The 16509-nt window shown below is 39.4% G+C and overlaps 1 protein-coding gene across 1 annotated transcript in view; it reads left to right on the forward strand.

Moving 5' to 3' along the window:
- Positions 1-16509, forward strand: part of WASF2 (WASP family member 2) — a 71445-nt gene that overhangs the window by 32085 nt on the left and 22851 nt on the right. The window lies entirely within an intron of this gene.

Consider the following 16509-nt stretch of genomic DNA (forward strand, 5'->3'; position numbering starts at 1 on the left):
TCTTATATGTGCCCAACTTGGGGATCAAACCCGCAGTCTTGGCATGCATATCTCAATGACATTCTAACCAACCGAGCTGCCCAGCCAGGGCCAGTAATATTAGTCTTAACCTAGATGGTAGGTACACTAATATTTACTATTCATTATTCTTTTTTAAAAAATATTTTATTTATTTATTTTTAGACAGGAGAAGGGAGGGAGAGAAATATCAGTGCGTGGTTACCTTTCATGTACCCCCAACTGGGGACTCCGCCTGCAACACAGGCTTGTGCCCCCAATTAGGAATTGAACCCATGACACCCCCCCCCATAATCCTATTTCCCCTCCACCTCCCCTTTTCCTCCAGTTCTCAGGTCAGTGCTCAATCCACTGAGCCACAACAGCCAGGGCTATATCACTATTCTTTTATACCTTGTGTATACTTTTTTAAAATTGTACATAAATTTTAAAATATTAAAAGGATGGTAATACCTGATCTACCGTTCCTCCTAGTTCTGTTCTAATACATAAACATTTTTCAGAATGTAAAAACTGAGGCCCAGAGAGATTAATTTAATTGTTCAAGAGAGAAAGCTTATCAGTGACCACCTGATCTCAAACTCAAACTCATATATAGCACTTTCTATCATTTTAGGTTGCAACTCTCCCATTATGTAGATTCTATCGATCAATTAGAAGTGCTTCCACTTGGATTACTGCCCTAGTCTTTCACCTTTTTGTGGAGTATGTTCTCCACACTGCTGCCAGAGAGCTTTCTAAATGCAAATCCATCATGTCACTCTCTGGCTTCAATCTTAAATAGTTCCCAGTAGCCTTCAGCACACTCCAGGTGCTATAGATAGTATGGCATACAAGGCTCTCTATGCCTCAGCTTCTGTCTTCCTTATTAACTTCATCACTCACGACTTGCTGCACTTCAGCCACACCAAGCTATTTGCTTTTCCTGGAACACTGTCTCTGCACACACTACTCCCTCCACCTAAAACTTCTCTTAACTAACCCTTTTTTGTCCTTTAAGATACCCTTTCTTAACTGACCTCCATCCCCCAGCCTGAGCTAGATGCTTCCATGATACCTTGGAATCATGATACCTTGATACCTTGAACTTATATTTGTAGTCACACTTATCATAGAGTATTATTGTCCACTTTGTCACCTTTAGTAGCTTTTGAGCTTCATGTGGGCGGGGGCATCGTTGAAATTATATCCCCTGTGTGTGGCACAGTACCAGGTACATAAGGTTCATTGAATGAGTGAACGAATGAATGAGCAAATAATTAGATATCACTGTAAACAAATCCTACATACAGTTTGAAGTTATTTGCTAGATTCTCAACTACATCTATCCCTATTTATAAGGCGGGAAGGAAAGAAAAGAAAGGGAAAGAGAAAGGCAGGCTGGTGAGGTGGGGGGTGGGGTAGGGTGGGGTGGGGTTGGGATATTGAGGAAATGGAAGTTGGAAGCTAAGATTGGGAAGGGAAGGAAAGGTTCAGAGGCTTATATCATTTTAGGCCAAGTGCCTGGTGGTTTTAATGACAGCCTGAATTTCTTTCAAGCTTTGGACATGTGCTGATTTTGATGACTTACCCTGTTCTGACCTTCCTTAGCCTCTCTGAAAATATGACTCCTTTGGCTGATAACACTATAATTTTTCTCTCTTTACATTAGGTAGTAGGAGCTTTGAGGTGCAGGGATAAAAGGAAGGTGGTAGATAAGGTCATGTTGGTCAGGTGGCCTTGGTTTTTAATTTTTGACATCTCTAATCTTCTCAGATTAGACCCCTGATCATTTTCTAGGACTTTGGAGGATATATGTAGATCCCATCTTGTGAACTGATGAACTACTAGGAACTTTAAAACAGAGGCTGAACTTGGACTGTTCAAATAGGGTCTGTTCTCTCAGGAAGCAGTGCTGTAAGACTGGAAGTCCAGACTACCCTTCACAGCCTCACCTTCATAAGGGCCAAAAACCATAAGAGCCACTAACAGTGGCTTTGTTCATTTGATAGATATTTATTGAGCATTCTCTCTGCACTTAGAATGGTGGTAGGCACTAGGATTAGAGATGACTGACTGATCACCACCCTTAAAGAATTCACAGTCTAGTGGGAGAGCAAGTAAGAAAATCGGTCGTTTTATTTATTTTTATTTTTATTTTTTAAAGATTCTATTTAATTTTTTAGAGAGAGAAAAAGGGAGGGAGAGAGGGATAAAAACATCAATGCGTGAGAAATAAATCAGTCTGTTGCCTTTCACACTTCTCCAACTGGGGACCTAGCCAGTAACCCAGGCACATGCCCTGACTTGGAATCAAAACTGCAACCTTTTGGTTCACAGGCCAGTGCTCAGTCCACTGAGCCACACCAGCCAGGACAGAAAAATCAGTCATTTTAATGCAGCGTGATGAGCTAGGCATTCCACAGGGTGTTGTGGAAGTTTAAAGAGTGTGCAGGGAAGGGAGAACCAACCTTTTGTGTAAGGAATGTCAGGAGATTTAACTTGAGCTCAGTCTTGGAAGACCTTAGAGGTTGATGGGGGTTGTGGTGGCTGGTCAGACTTGAGCAAAAGTATGAAGACAAGAAATAACATGATGTAATAGGGAGCTATGGGAAGGTGTATAGAACTTCAGGGGAGGGTATGTATGTATGTATGAAGGTGTGATAGGAAATGAGACTGGAGCCATATAAAGGGACCATATTGTGAATGACCTTTTCTAGTTTCCTAAATAAAAGGTATTGTCAAGTAGAAGTGTTTCCATTCATTCAATGTTAGGTGTTTAGTGTTTCTCTTACTGATGCCTCTTGAGCAACTGAGTTTTATCATATCTGAATTTGGAGCCCTCTTTCTTTTTGTGCTCTCAGTGACCTCACTTTGAGTACCATCTAGTCAAACCTTACACTCAGGCACTATGAAGTGGATGATGCGTAGCTTTTAAGGCAGCTTGGAAGGAGGAGGATTTAAATGGCCTTCAAAGACTAATGTCAGGCCTCCATGTCAATGTCACTGCAATTCATGCATGCATGGAGAGTGGTAAAGGGAACTTAATTATGGAGGAGGGGAATTGTAACCCTGCTTGAATGGGTAGTTGAAAGTTCTGGGCCTGCCCCTTATTCTCAAAAAAAGACTTTTTAACATTTATTGCCAAAGAGGTCATAGGGAGAACTCAACATAAATACTATCCTCCCTTTCAGGTGTGTGAGCCAGTCTTTCTTTTGCTTCCACAGGTGCAGAATAGGTTCACCAAGTAGTATTCTGATCTGCATTGAATGGATCTGGCATCTTATTGTCCTCCAGAAAATCAACCCTTTTAAAGCATGGAGCATGGCAATTTTAGGTCAGCAGGCACTTGAAGACACCTTTTTAACTTTCAAGGGCTAGCCTAATAAGATATATCTTTTATAAAAGTAACATTTTATCACGATGAAACTTGAATAATTAAAATCTTGGAAGGGGCTTAGTTTTAGGTGCTGGTGCACCTTTTACCTGTAAAATTCTTGTTGTCTTTTAATGGCCCTGTCCTTCCGAAGGTTTGTGATCATCAAATATCAGGCTCCATTTCTTCTGCTAACCTTTGGTAACTGTTCAGTGTTTGGGATGAGGAAACCTACAGTGACCCATGTCACTATCCTTTCAGATCATAAAATAGCTTTCCATAGTCAGCCTGGATGACAATAGAAGCCAGCCTTCTGCAGTCAGGAATTGCTCCAACATGGCTACAGTTTGAATAACCAAAGGAGGTAGTCATAGCTTCCTCCATTTCATTTGTTTTTGGAAATGGTATCAGTGAGGCAGAACTATACCTTTAGCTCATTAATACAGGGTCTGAACAGGAAAATCTATTTCAGTGAAATCCTTGAGAGTTGCTGAAAACACATGATGCTTCTTAGTACTTGAAATAGAACTTTTCTATTTTAGAGGGAAAGTGGTGTACAGACATGACTCCAGTTGTTACCCGAACAGCATGCAGTTCTGACTATTTCTAAAGTTTGGGAAAAAAATTTTGTGTTAATATAAATAAAATTTTAATTTTTAAAAATATATAATCATATCTTTAAAAAAAATTCACATCTTTCTAAAGTTAATCATTTTATCCTTGCCAGAAGACATGCTTATAGATTTTAGAGGCAGTGGGAAGGGAGGGAGAGAAACATTAATCGGTTGTCTGCTTGCATGTGCCCTGACCAGGAATCCACCTGCAACTTTTTGGTTTACAGGACAACTCCAACCAACTGAACCACACCAGCCAGGGCCTTTCTTTCTTCCTTTTTTTTTTTCTTCAAACTTATTGACTTTGAGACACACACACACACACACACGAATCTATTGTTCCACATATTTATGCATTCATTGGTTCTTATATGTGCCCTGGCCAGTGATGGAACCCCGCAACCCTGGTGTATCAGAATGATGATGCTCTAATCAACTGAGCTAACAGGCTAGTGCCTTTCCCCCTCCATTTTAATAGAAGTTCTTCAGTGTTCAGACCACAGCAGAGCCCATTTTCAAACAGCTCGTAGAGGTTTATCTATGCAATTTATTTACCCTTGGTCACCAAGAAAGAGTAAAAACCAAAGAAACAGATGGCTGCTGAGGGAAATGTAACAGCAAACCTGAGGGGCTAGAGACCGGAGAGCAAGAAGAACGAATGCTTGGGAATGGTCTCAGGAAGCTGTGACTGGTAGTAACAGAATGGAAATTAGGGAATGGATAATTTAGGCTACTGTACTAAAGACATGCATCTAACAAATCTTGGCTTGAAATTGTCTCAGTAAAGTGTTTGTGATGATTGGGATGCCACGAAATTCATCTGCTGGCTTCTTGTCCCGTGAAGGCATTAGAATTTAAAACAGACCCTTTAACATGATTTATGGCAGACAGGAAATACCAGTTCAGTTAGGGCAGGTGGTATTTAATTACCCCTCTCTGTGGGGTTGGGGCCGTTCCCACCAAAATTGTTTGTGGGTAAAATCACAACAAAGATCCACAAAGTACAGATATATCACTAATTCTTGCATTTTGCTCATGTCAATGGTTATTTAAAAATATTAATGCTGAAAAGATTAATTTGAGATATTAAATCTAGGCAAGAATACATGCACATGTTGTAATTACTTCTTTTTAAAATTCAAGTAATTGGCTATGTTTAATGAGCTATTTACATTTAATAATTTAAAAAACTTACCTTTTCAGTATTCTCCATATGCAGAAAGAGATGGGGGAAACTCACTTCCGATATAATCATTTTCATTTGAGCTAAAAAGGAAAAACAACTGTGCTTTTTAGAAGAATGGTCAGAAGAATATTATTTTTAAATATACATATACAGTTTAGGAATTACCCATCGGAATGTATTTTGGTTCATTGTGAAAGAAGATGAAAGATTAGCTGCTTAAAAGAAAAAAAGTCTCCAATGACAAGATTTGATGAGCTGAGATGAGTACACAGAGAATAAAACTTAAAGTGACTCACAGGGATCCTGTAGATAAAAGTAACCCATCAGAAGTGACAGAACCCCAAATGCCTAGCTGTTTGAAAACAGGAATTTGTTTGAGAAGCAGTAGCATCTGAACATGTTATGTGAGGCTGGCACTTTCAATGAGCCAGTGTTTATGTTGTTTAAAGTGAAAGATGTGAAGCCCCTGAGCAGCTGGCTAAAATTGGGTGTAGAGAGGGAGAGAGCAGTGCGTTATCCTCATTAACACCACTTCAGTTCTAGGGTAAATATGTCAGGAAGGCTTTCTTGTATTAGCTTGCAGTCTTTTTTCTAGGGGGAAGGAACTAGTCTGGGGTATGGTGGCACTATATAGGAAAATGAGAAGTTATGGGTATATTTGTCTGACTTCTTAGTTTGGATGTTTTGTGGTAAGTCAGTGTGATGTCAAGGCAAGAGCATTAACTTTGTGTACAGGTGGGCCTGGGTTTAAAAGCTGACTGTGACTTTGATCAAGTTACAGAACTACTCTCAGTTTTAGTTTTCTCATTTATAAAATCAGTATACTACTACTTAACTGTAAAGAAGTGTTTTCATGATTAGAGATAGTCAAGAAATTGTGAATAAATACCTGGCACATTTTAGGAATTCAACAAATACTGAGTAGATGCTATAGGAAACAAACAAGTTTTAAGAATCCCTCCCTCAGCTCCAGGTAAGCTGCTGTTCCAGCTACTACTTAGGTTTAAGATACTGTTTTCTGGTTCCTATACTCACAGAGTTGTATACTCCGAAAACCTGTGCTGCAGAATAGAATGTGGCGACTGTCATTTAAAAAAGGTTCAGCATACCTCTTTGGAACTTTTGGAGAGTGAGAAATGACTTCCAGCTAGAAGAGTCAAGGAAGGCTTTTTAGAAGTGGTGACATTTGCCTTGGGCCTTTAGGATGAAAGGTTTTTTGTTTTTAAAGAAATGCCACAATGCAGGTAATAGTCCCTTTGAGACTATTTTGCTTTCAAAGTACCTAAAGTGAAAATACTGAATAGACTCTTGACTATGATTTGTAGGACTGATACCCTTTGTCTTAATCCTTAACATTGGCTTAATATAAGCAGAATCCATTTCTTTTTCAGTATTTGTCTCCATACTCTTAGAGAGCCTGTCTCAGAAGGGAAGAGGGCCACCTACTACCAGGTCTTCACAGAGACCAAAGAAAAGAGGACCAATTAGGAGAGCCCTTTGTGCAATGCTCAACGCTGGTTAATTTGACCTGCTCTCCTTAGATGATTTCATTACCAAGAGGTGACTCAAAACAAACTCAGTGTTCCTAGGAATTAGTAATAATGAGAGCTGTCAGTTACTGAGTCCCTGTTGGGTACTAGACATCCCTTTAGAAGGCTTACATGTATTATCTCATTTTATCCTTAGGACCTTCATAAAACCTATGAAGTAGGTTTTATTCTTCTCATTTTACAGATGAGCCTCAGAGAGATTAAGCCTAACATCATATAACTAGTGGCTCAGAGCATCCTTGATTCCCTTGAGTGAAAATGTTTCTGGGTTCACCATTGATTTTTTAAAATGTGATTAACACTTATATGGCTATTAACTTTAAAAAAGAAAAGACAAGTTTTCTTTCATTGTTCTCAATTGTGATCATTTAAAAAGATTAATTAAATATATTCAGGAATATTATATACTTGTGATGATATCCTTTCTATTTGCTATGCTTATTTGATTTTAGGACACCTGCTTTTTCCTGTTATTTCTTCTAAAAGTATTTGTGATATATACTTATTGAAGATAATTCAAAATTAATCTGACTTTAAGAATTTTACAACACCTCTTTATGATTGGGGGCCTTGCAAAACTACAGTGGAACTCGATCCTGACTTGAGTAGGAAGCGTAGGGCTGTTATCCCTGTAGAAGGAAGATAAAGGTGAGATCCCCAGGAATTACCCTGGCTTTCTGTCTAAATGTGTGTACTAATCATGGAGCAGGGTAGAGGATCTCAAGCAGAGCACATTGGTCCTGCTGAACTGAAGCGACAGAGATTGTGTAGGTGAGGGGAGGCTGAGGCTTCCAGAAGCAGTGGGGTGGAGTTCTGGAAAGGAGAGAGCCATACTGAAAAAAAAAAAAAAAATTGCTCTAGGAATCTCCTCAAAGTCTCCTTGAGCCTTTGCTGACCTCTCAATGCCTGGGATCAAACTCCAGGAGGTTGGGAAAGAGGACCAGGAATCTATGAGCTAACTAGTTCCCAGAGCAGGAACAATGTGTTCTGTTCCTGCCACCCAGAGTGAAGAGCCCATATTGCTCACCGGGAGTGTCCAGTAGAGCTGGTAGAAGGGCTACATCTTTGTACTGGGGTTAAAATAGTCATAGAGTAAAGACTACTCTAGACCCACCCTAACAAAGTTAAAAACAAGCCCTCAGAGGTACCCAACTGAATGAAAAGTAACTTAACTGCCTACCCTTTTAAGACTCTTGAAATGAAGACAACAATGGTAGATAATTAACATTGTAAAATCACAACGTCCAACATCCAGGAAAATGTAGCCTATAACTAGGAGAATAGTCAGTAGAAACATTCAGAAATGACAGATGATGGAATTAACAGGTAAGAACATTAAAATAGTTGTTACAACTATAAAAGAGAACATGAAAATACTAGTTAGGAGGTAGATATATTAACCTTGCAAGTAAATACTGGAGTATGGTTCATCTCTCTTATATCTATTATTTTTGTCCTTCCCATGTTGTTGATTGGTAAAATTTGAATATTGTAAGTCAGAGCTGTAGAATCAGCATTTTTGGATTGGAGAGAACTTTTTAAAGATTATCTTGTCTACCTTCTCATATCATAGAGAGAAATATATATTTCATCGCTTCTGAGATATACATCTTCTCCACATTTTAATGTCTCTTAAATCATGATGCATCTTAACAATCAGTGGCATTTTAGATTTGATGAAATACGATAAAAGCCCATTCAAATTGTGGCTTTTCTGTGAATTCTAAGTGGTAGAGTTCAAGTCTTCTGCTTATATTACCCCAACCTGGAAAACTTTTCCCTCTTAATTTTTTATATCTAAATCCTGCCCAGATCAAATCTTTATTCTAGGAAGTCTTCTCATTCCATCAATTTACAGTGATCTTTTCATTCTGTTATCATCGACTGCATCATTCATTTAGTAATTGAACTATTTATTTGCTGTATTGTTACTTTGATTTTATCTGTTCCCTCAATTATAAGCTCTTGGAATCAAGGGAGGGATTTTATACTTCTTTATGTGTTCTAGTGCCTATTTGATAAATATTCATTGACTGATAAAGCATTTAGAACAGTGCCTGGCCCATAGCTAAATGCTAGATGGGTGTAGAACTAGTACTTCTACCATCACTATCACTACCACCACAACTACAAGAATCTGTTCTGTGCCAGGCAGTGTGAAGCATTCTATACATGCATTATTTCATTTTTCTTCACAACTTTATAAACTGGGAATCATTATACAAATTTAACAGTTTAGGAAATAGAGATATGACTGCTTGTCAAGGTCCCAAAGCTAAAATTTGGTAGTAGTGGGTTAAAACCCACACCTCTGTCTCTTACTGTTGGTGTTCTCACTGTTCTGTGCTACTACTTACTAGATTATGAAGGCTTTGATCATAGCCTAGTAAATGGAGGGCAGAAAGAAAAGAATGGGTACTTACTTTTCCCTCTGCTTGAGGACTTTCCTTATAAATCCTATGTATTGAGTGGTGAATAGAACTTGTGAGAAGAAGTAGATGTACAGCTGCCCTTTGGTGCCCTTTGTTGCTGGTGACATGGCCAATACTGACAGATGAGTGTGTGACACTTTTTCAGGAATGAATTCTTGTTAGAGCTGGCAGAATAGAGTAGTTGATATGGAATTGCATGTCACTTTGCTCCATAATTCTCCTCCCCTAGTGTTCAGATGTAGCTGTGATTGCTAGGTCTCTCCCCTCACTTAAGTTGGTATATTAACAGTCACATCCAGGACGGCTGCTTCTGCCTGCTCCATGACCACAAGGTGTGTTTGTATATTGCCCTGAGCTGTCAGCAAAACATTTTGCTGAATTTCCTTTTTTTGTTGTTGCTCTGCAACCTTTTTTCCTTGGCCTTTCTCAGTTGTGTAAAGTCAGTTTCTTTTTTGGCCTTTCCATCCCAGGGAGGGAGCAGTTACTGCAGAGAAGCTTGAGATATGAAATGAAGCACCATAGAGCTTAAAATGAATGGTTAGACAGCTGGCAGGATGAAATGAGACTTACTTGGTACCAGGTGTGAGATTCGGCTCTGATTATCTCCTTCCTCCCTCATTTTCAAACCTCCCTCTGTACCTCATCCACCAGTGGGTGCTCCAGTACCTTGTCTATAGGGGAGCTTAACCTAGTGCAGCATTCACTGCTCCTTGCAGGAGCTAGGAAAGAAAGTTTACAGCCTTGCTCCATCTTCTCCATCTCTGTGTAATGTAATAAAGTAGGATTAGACACTCGTCCATAAAAACCAGCTGTGTGTTTCCTGTATGGTAGCACATGTCCAGGTTTGGCTTCCTCTCAGGTACTCAAGCCCAGGTACTTGGAAAAGAATGCATTTTGTATCCTCTTATCTCAAATTTTTGAGCACCATCAACTGAAGATCACTCTCTTCTGTCATTGCCTATAAATTAGAAAGGAATCTTAAAAATGAAGACTGTTTTATTAGTGTCTATTATCACAATATTGCAAGTTATTGACATATTTCTAGTAATCTGCACTGGTTTGTTGAGGTTTAATACTTTTGTGTGTTGGTATTTGTTTTTCAGAGCAACTTAGCTGTTTTCTATGTTGAATTCCTCTGTGAATATAATGCTCAATTGATGATTATAGCTGAAAGAAATCTGGTACTTGAGTACCCACAAATGTTGGGAGTAAGATTTCTTAACTTCTTAGTAAAATCATTCATGATTTGTATTTATCTAATCAGTAAAAGTAAGCCCACTTACATGGGTAGTTTGGAATATTTCAAACCATTTCATTTTGATGAATTGGGTATTGCTAGAAAGTGGCGTTAAGGTAGGAAAGTAAAATGAACTTTGTGACTGAAAGTCATCAGTGATAACATTTTTGACCCTGTGTGATTTAAGTGGATCCATAACAGAGAACCTGGGCCAAGAGAGAGATACTAGAAATATTTTATGTGAATAAATCTTTTCTTTGGAGTTCAGAATACTTTGCAAACAAAATCTCAGTTTATATACCATCTCTTACATATTTTAAAAATTTTTTTATTTACTTATTTTCAAAGAGAGGAGTAGGGAGGAAGAGAAAGAGAGGGAGAAAAGAGAGAGAGAAACACTGGTTGCTTCTTGTTCACTCCCAAATGGGGACCTGGCCCACAACCCAGGCCTGTGCCCTGACAGGGAATCAAACCGCGATCTTTCAGTTTACAGGCTGGAGCTCAATCCACTGAGCCACACCAGCCAGGGCCATCTCTTAAACATTTTAAGAAAGATTTTATTTATTTATTTTTAGAGAGAGTGGAAGGGAGGGAGAGAAACATCAGTGTGAGAGAGAAACATCTATCAGTTGCCTCTTGTATGCCCTCGACTGGGGGCCAAACCTCAACCCAGGCATGTGCCCTGACCAGGATCAAACCTCAACCTTTTACTTTGTGGGACGATGACCAAAGTATCGAGCCACACCCATCAGGGCGAGCATTTTTCTAGTGTGGCTCACAGCTGAATTAGAAGCATGAACTGAAAGTTTTCCCCCAGTTGCCAGTCATCATTAGACTAAGGACTGGAACCCAGGTTTCTGACTCAAAATTTAAATGTATTTTCTTTTGGACAACCAGATGGATCCTACTGAAAAGAGGGGCTAATTTTGGCCATTTGAGAGGCAGTTTTCAATGGCATAGTTGATACTAGAAGAAACCAATTTTGAAGGAAAAGGTGATCCCTCAATTTTTAAGAGCAAAGCTATGATTAGAGCCTGAAGAGTAGTAAAGGTAAGAACAAAAGGTGGTATTGCCCCCAAAAGATAATAGAAAGTTACAGAATTACTAGGTATAAATGGTCTCTGTGAGATGTACAGTGTGCTCACGAAGTAAGATATTGGAGTTTAGGAGTCTTGTTGTCTAGGCTGCTTTCCCAAAACCAAATCAGGATAAGAAGGAGCCTTGCATTTACTGAATGTGGGTCCATTATTCCTTCATGAAATTAGAAATTTCTCCTTGTTTTACATCACAAGCAGCAAGTTCTCTTTCTTGGTTCTCCCAGTCAGATACTTTCTCTGCCCACTCTGGGAGTTCCATTTCTGTCTTACTAGCTCTTTGGGGTATTACTCTAGTGACCTAAACTAATTTGTCAGTAACACCTTGTGTTTGGATATAGTCTGGTTATATTTGTAGGTTCAGGTCTACCCTGTATTTCAACAGGAAGTGTGTGGGTACTTAAGGCTATAATGAGGCATTCCTCCTTGTAGTTGTTGCATGGTACTGAGGATGGCTTTATGCAATAGTAAATTCATAGTTCTTTAAACATTGTAGTAGACAAACTCAGATTACTGTAAGCCTGTGTATTGGCTCTCATTTTGAAGTTAAATGATTATTTGACTTCTCAATTGAAATTCTTGACACCCCCCCCTTGGAATGCATAGTCTTTTTTTTTCCTTTCCAATTCTCACCTGAGGGTATGTTTATGAATTTTGGAGAGAGAGGAAGAAAGAGAGAAATACTGATGTGAGAGAAGCATCCATTGGTTGCCTCCTGTACATGCCCTCACCAGGAATTGAACCTGTAACCTAGGTATGTGCCCTGACTGGGAATTGAACCCACAACATTTTTGGTGCACAGAATGATGCTGTAATTAACTGAGCCACCTGGCAAGGGTGGAATGCATATTCTTTAACATAAAAAATTTTATCTCTTAGAAAAACTGGTCGACAGAGTAAAGCTCTTCTTACATGCCCCCATCCAAATGCTGTTAACTGTTGAACAGTGGGAAATGCTGAAGTGAAAGCAGAAGTCCTAATTGTCATGCACAGAACATCCCTACATGTTCTTTGTCATCCCCTGCCACTGCTGATCAGCTTTTGGGGGTATGTGTCAAAGAGGAACTGCCTCAGGAAGCATTTTTGTTGTGGTGGTTATTGCTGTAGCTCAGATATACTTGCTTTTGGATGTGGCTATAGAAATCTGTGGATGTTATCAGTGACCTTGACTCTAATTGAGGTGTCGTTCATTTATTTATAACAAACAGCTAGTAATAAACATCACAGCCAGAATAAGCAGTCAGTCTGTCTTCTGCCCTGTTAATAACAGGAATTCGGAGTAAGGGGTACAAATGCATCTTCCCTTTCACATTCAGCCTTCCTTCAGTACCTTTGTCTACTCTTCCAATCACTGCTCCTACTTCTCACCTCACCCTACTCCTGCAGGATTCAGGCTGTTGGGATCAGAATCGTGAGTGTTCAGAGTGTTCAGAGAGTGGATGTCAACGTCTTCTTCTGACTTTACACTAAATAAATGTGCTAAATAAATATTCCATATAACTCCAAATATACAGACTTAGAGACTCTTGCTGTTTGAAGGGATCTGATAGAACACCTCATCCAGTTTCCAGTTCAACGATGAATCCTGTCATGGTACTGACAGTCTAGAGCACTGATAGTTTGCAGCTGATGTGCTGCTCCTTCTTAAAACATAAGATACCTGACTGTTTAGTCAGGGGCACTGATCTCTTGTCTCTTAGACTGTCAAATAAAAAAATGACACCAACCAACACAACAATAGCCATCCAATGTGAATGAATTGAAGTTACACCTTTTTTTTGTCAGATCGGCAGAAAATATATTTTTTGAGTGCTACAGAATTTCAGTAATTAGTTTATGTGTGCCATGAGGTGACAAAAGTTGCAAATCACTGATCTAGACTGCCAGGCCATGGCTAGGAAGGGATTCCCTGAAGTCTTTTATTTGTTCTCACTTATCACAAGTCCCTTAGGCTGAAAATAGCCAGGGCTAAAGGTGGGGGATGCTGCTGAGTCTGGCTAGGTGTTCAGAACTGATTCAAAGATTGTTTGTTTGTTTTTAAATTTCTTTGGGTAGCCAACTCCCAGATCAGTCAGGGAGCCTTTCAGGTATACATGACTTAACTTTAGGGCTCTGTGGGGACCATCCTTTGGACCATTCTGGATCCTGCAGGTCCTAGTAACTAGATGAATCTAGACCTGGAAAAGACCTGCCTCTGGCCTTTGTGTTCAGAATGCAAGTAGATATTAGCCATGTGAGGAGGTTATGGCAGCTTAGGTAGAAGCAAATCCAGGAATTTTAGAGCTGCTTAAAGATTATCTAGCTTAGTCCAAAGGGACTTTGAAGATGAGGAAACTGTAGCCCAGAGTGAGGATTATTTTATCTTTGATTAGAAGGCACTGTAGAAGCCATCTAGTCTGACCTGTCAACGTCAGCATCTTCTTACTGTCTAGCAATTTCTCCTGCAACATGCCTCATAGCTGGTCACCCAGAGGATGATACAGGGGAAATCATAATTTGTAAAGAGAGAACAACTCTAATTAAAAGGTACTAACTGCATTGAAATCTGCTTCCTTGTAGCTTTTATCTTTTCAGTAGTTCTAATTTAATTCCTTTCCTATGTAACATCCCCCAAAGCAAGACCTTCTTAAATCCCCAAATTAGCAAATATCACTATATCATATACTTTCCTTAACTAAGTTAAAGTATAACCGAAAAAGAACTTTACCGATTCTATAAAAAGACAGGGCATTCTCTATTCTTGTGTGTATTCAGAACTTTTCTCAGCTAAGAATCACTACTTTCTTGGTTTTTTTCACTTTCTCTTCATTTTTGTAACTGGTACTAGCACTTAGCTTTTTCTGTGAAACTTTTAATAAATAAACCTACATTTTTGTCACTTCTTGCATATAACTGTACAAAACTATCAGGTTTGACAGCAGGACTCACCCCTATAACCTGTCTTCAGCGTCTCAGTTCATATTTGCTAGTTTTGGTGGACTCTCCATTTCTATCACCTCCTTTTTAGCCTGTGAGTGAGAGCTCCCCCACTGGTTTTCTTACCTCCAGCATTTTCCTGCCCAAATACAAATTCTTTGTTTCTGTTAGAATGACTTGTCTAAAATGCAAATTTTACCGTATTGATTTCTTTATTTAGTGGTTCCTCAACAACCAGTGCTCCACAGATTTTCTGGTAAACGACTCCTGATGATAGAGGAGCCCTGCTCAACTGGATTTCCTGATGCCATTAGGCATCCATTGCATGTAAATGTGTTAGTTTTTGTCACTGTATCTAGAACGCTAGCTATGTACAGTCTTGAGGAGAACTGAAAAAAATAGAACTCTAATCATTTTCTTAGTTCTGTGGTTCAGATAATGAACCCAGTATGAGTGGAGGAGAGAAAAAATTTATGTTCTTCAGTAGGCCCAGAAGCATGACTTGGAACAACCTCCAGAAAAAAACAACACATTTCATTGAAGTCTGGGGTTTCATCTTTTTTTTTTAAAAGATTATATTTATTTATCTTTAGAGGGGAAGGGGGGAAGGAGAGAGGGAGAGAAACATCAATGTATGGTTGCCTTTTGTGCGTCCCCTGCTGGGAACTGGCCTGCAGGGAATTGGCCTACAACTCAGGCATGTGCCCTGACTGGGAATCGAACCGCGATCGTGTGGTTTGTAGGCCCGCGCTGAATCCACTGAGCTACACCAGCCAGGGCGGGTTTCATCTTTAAATGTATTTGACTATCTCATTCTATTACATAATAAGTCCAGGGTTAAAAGTGTTTTAAAATATTTATTAGTGAATAAAATTGGTTTTCCAGGAAGATTTGCCTGGGGTTCATGAACTACAAATAACTACTTTTTTTAAAGCTCTGTAATGGACATTTTATATATATTATACTACTTAGTCTCTAGGAAAATTGCCCAACATCACACAGCTTCAAGTGTCAGAGTCAGTGTACTAACCCAGTATTTCTCAGCTCTACAACTTGAAGTTGAGAGTCAAGAGCCTAGAAGTCTTTGCTCATTTCTAAGTTTATCTTTACCAGAAGGTAGGATTTTTTTTCTTGGTCAAGTTACTATTGTAATTTATATCTTTCATAACTCCATACTTCTTTTTTAAATATTTACTTATTTTTAAAGAGGGAGAGAACCATCAATGTGCAAGAGAAACATCATTTGGTTGGTTGCCTGTTGCATGTGCCCCAAACAGCGACCAGGCCCACAACCCAGGCATGTGCCCTGACCAGGAACTGAAACTGGTGACCCTTTGCTTTGCAGGAATACACCCAGCCCACTGAGCCATGCAGGTCAGGGCCTAATTCCATACTTCTTATACAAAATGTAACTAACCCTGATTATCCAAAACAAAAATGAGCAGTGATGCAAGTAATCCCATATAATAGGGAATTGTGTCTCTTTTTGGTGGCTCTGAAACAGTGAGTTGTTTTTTTTTAAAATAAGATTTTAGTTATTTATTTTTAGAGGAGAAGGGAAGGAGAGAGGGAGAGAAACATCAATGTATGGTTGCTTTTCGTGCGTCCCCTGCTGGGAACTGGCCTGCAGGGAACCGGCCTGCAACCCAGGCATGTGCCCTGACTGGGAATCGAACCTCGATCGTGTGGTTCGCAGGCCCGCGCTCAATCCACTGAGCTACACCAGCCAGGGCTTCTAAAAGAGTTTTTAATAGCAGTACACTTCTCTGATTGTTTTGGCTTAATGGTTATTGCCCAATTGTCATATTTTAAATTTTTATTTATTTGCTTGTTTATTTATTTTAGAGAGAAAGGACGGGGGAGAGAGAAATATCAGTTTGTTGTTCCACTTATTTATGCATTCATTGCTTGATTCTTGTATGTGCCTTGACTAGAGATCAAACCCACACCCCTGGTGTATTGGGATGACACTCTAACCAACTGAGCTACTTGGCCAGGGCTTTGAATTATTGTCATTTCTTGAGTACTCTTTATCTGGTTATAGGAACTGGCTTTTTTTTTTTTCCGGCAAGAGGACGCCATCTTACTCTTGAAAATTGGTCTCAGG

Source organism: Artibeus jamaicensis, unplaced genomic scaffold (assembly GCF_021234435.1).
Source record: "Artibeus jamaicensis isolate MK-2021 breed Jamaican fruit bat unplaced genomic scaffold, CSHL_Jam_final scaffold_847, whole genome shotgun sequence".
Classification (NCBI taxonomy): Eukaryota; Metazoa; Chordata; class Mammalia; order Chiroptera; family Phyllostomidae; genus Artibeus; species Artibeus jamaicensis.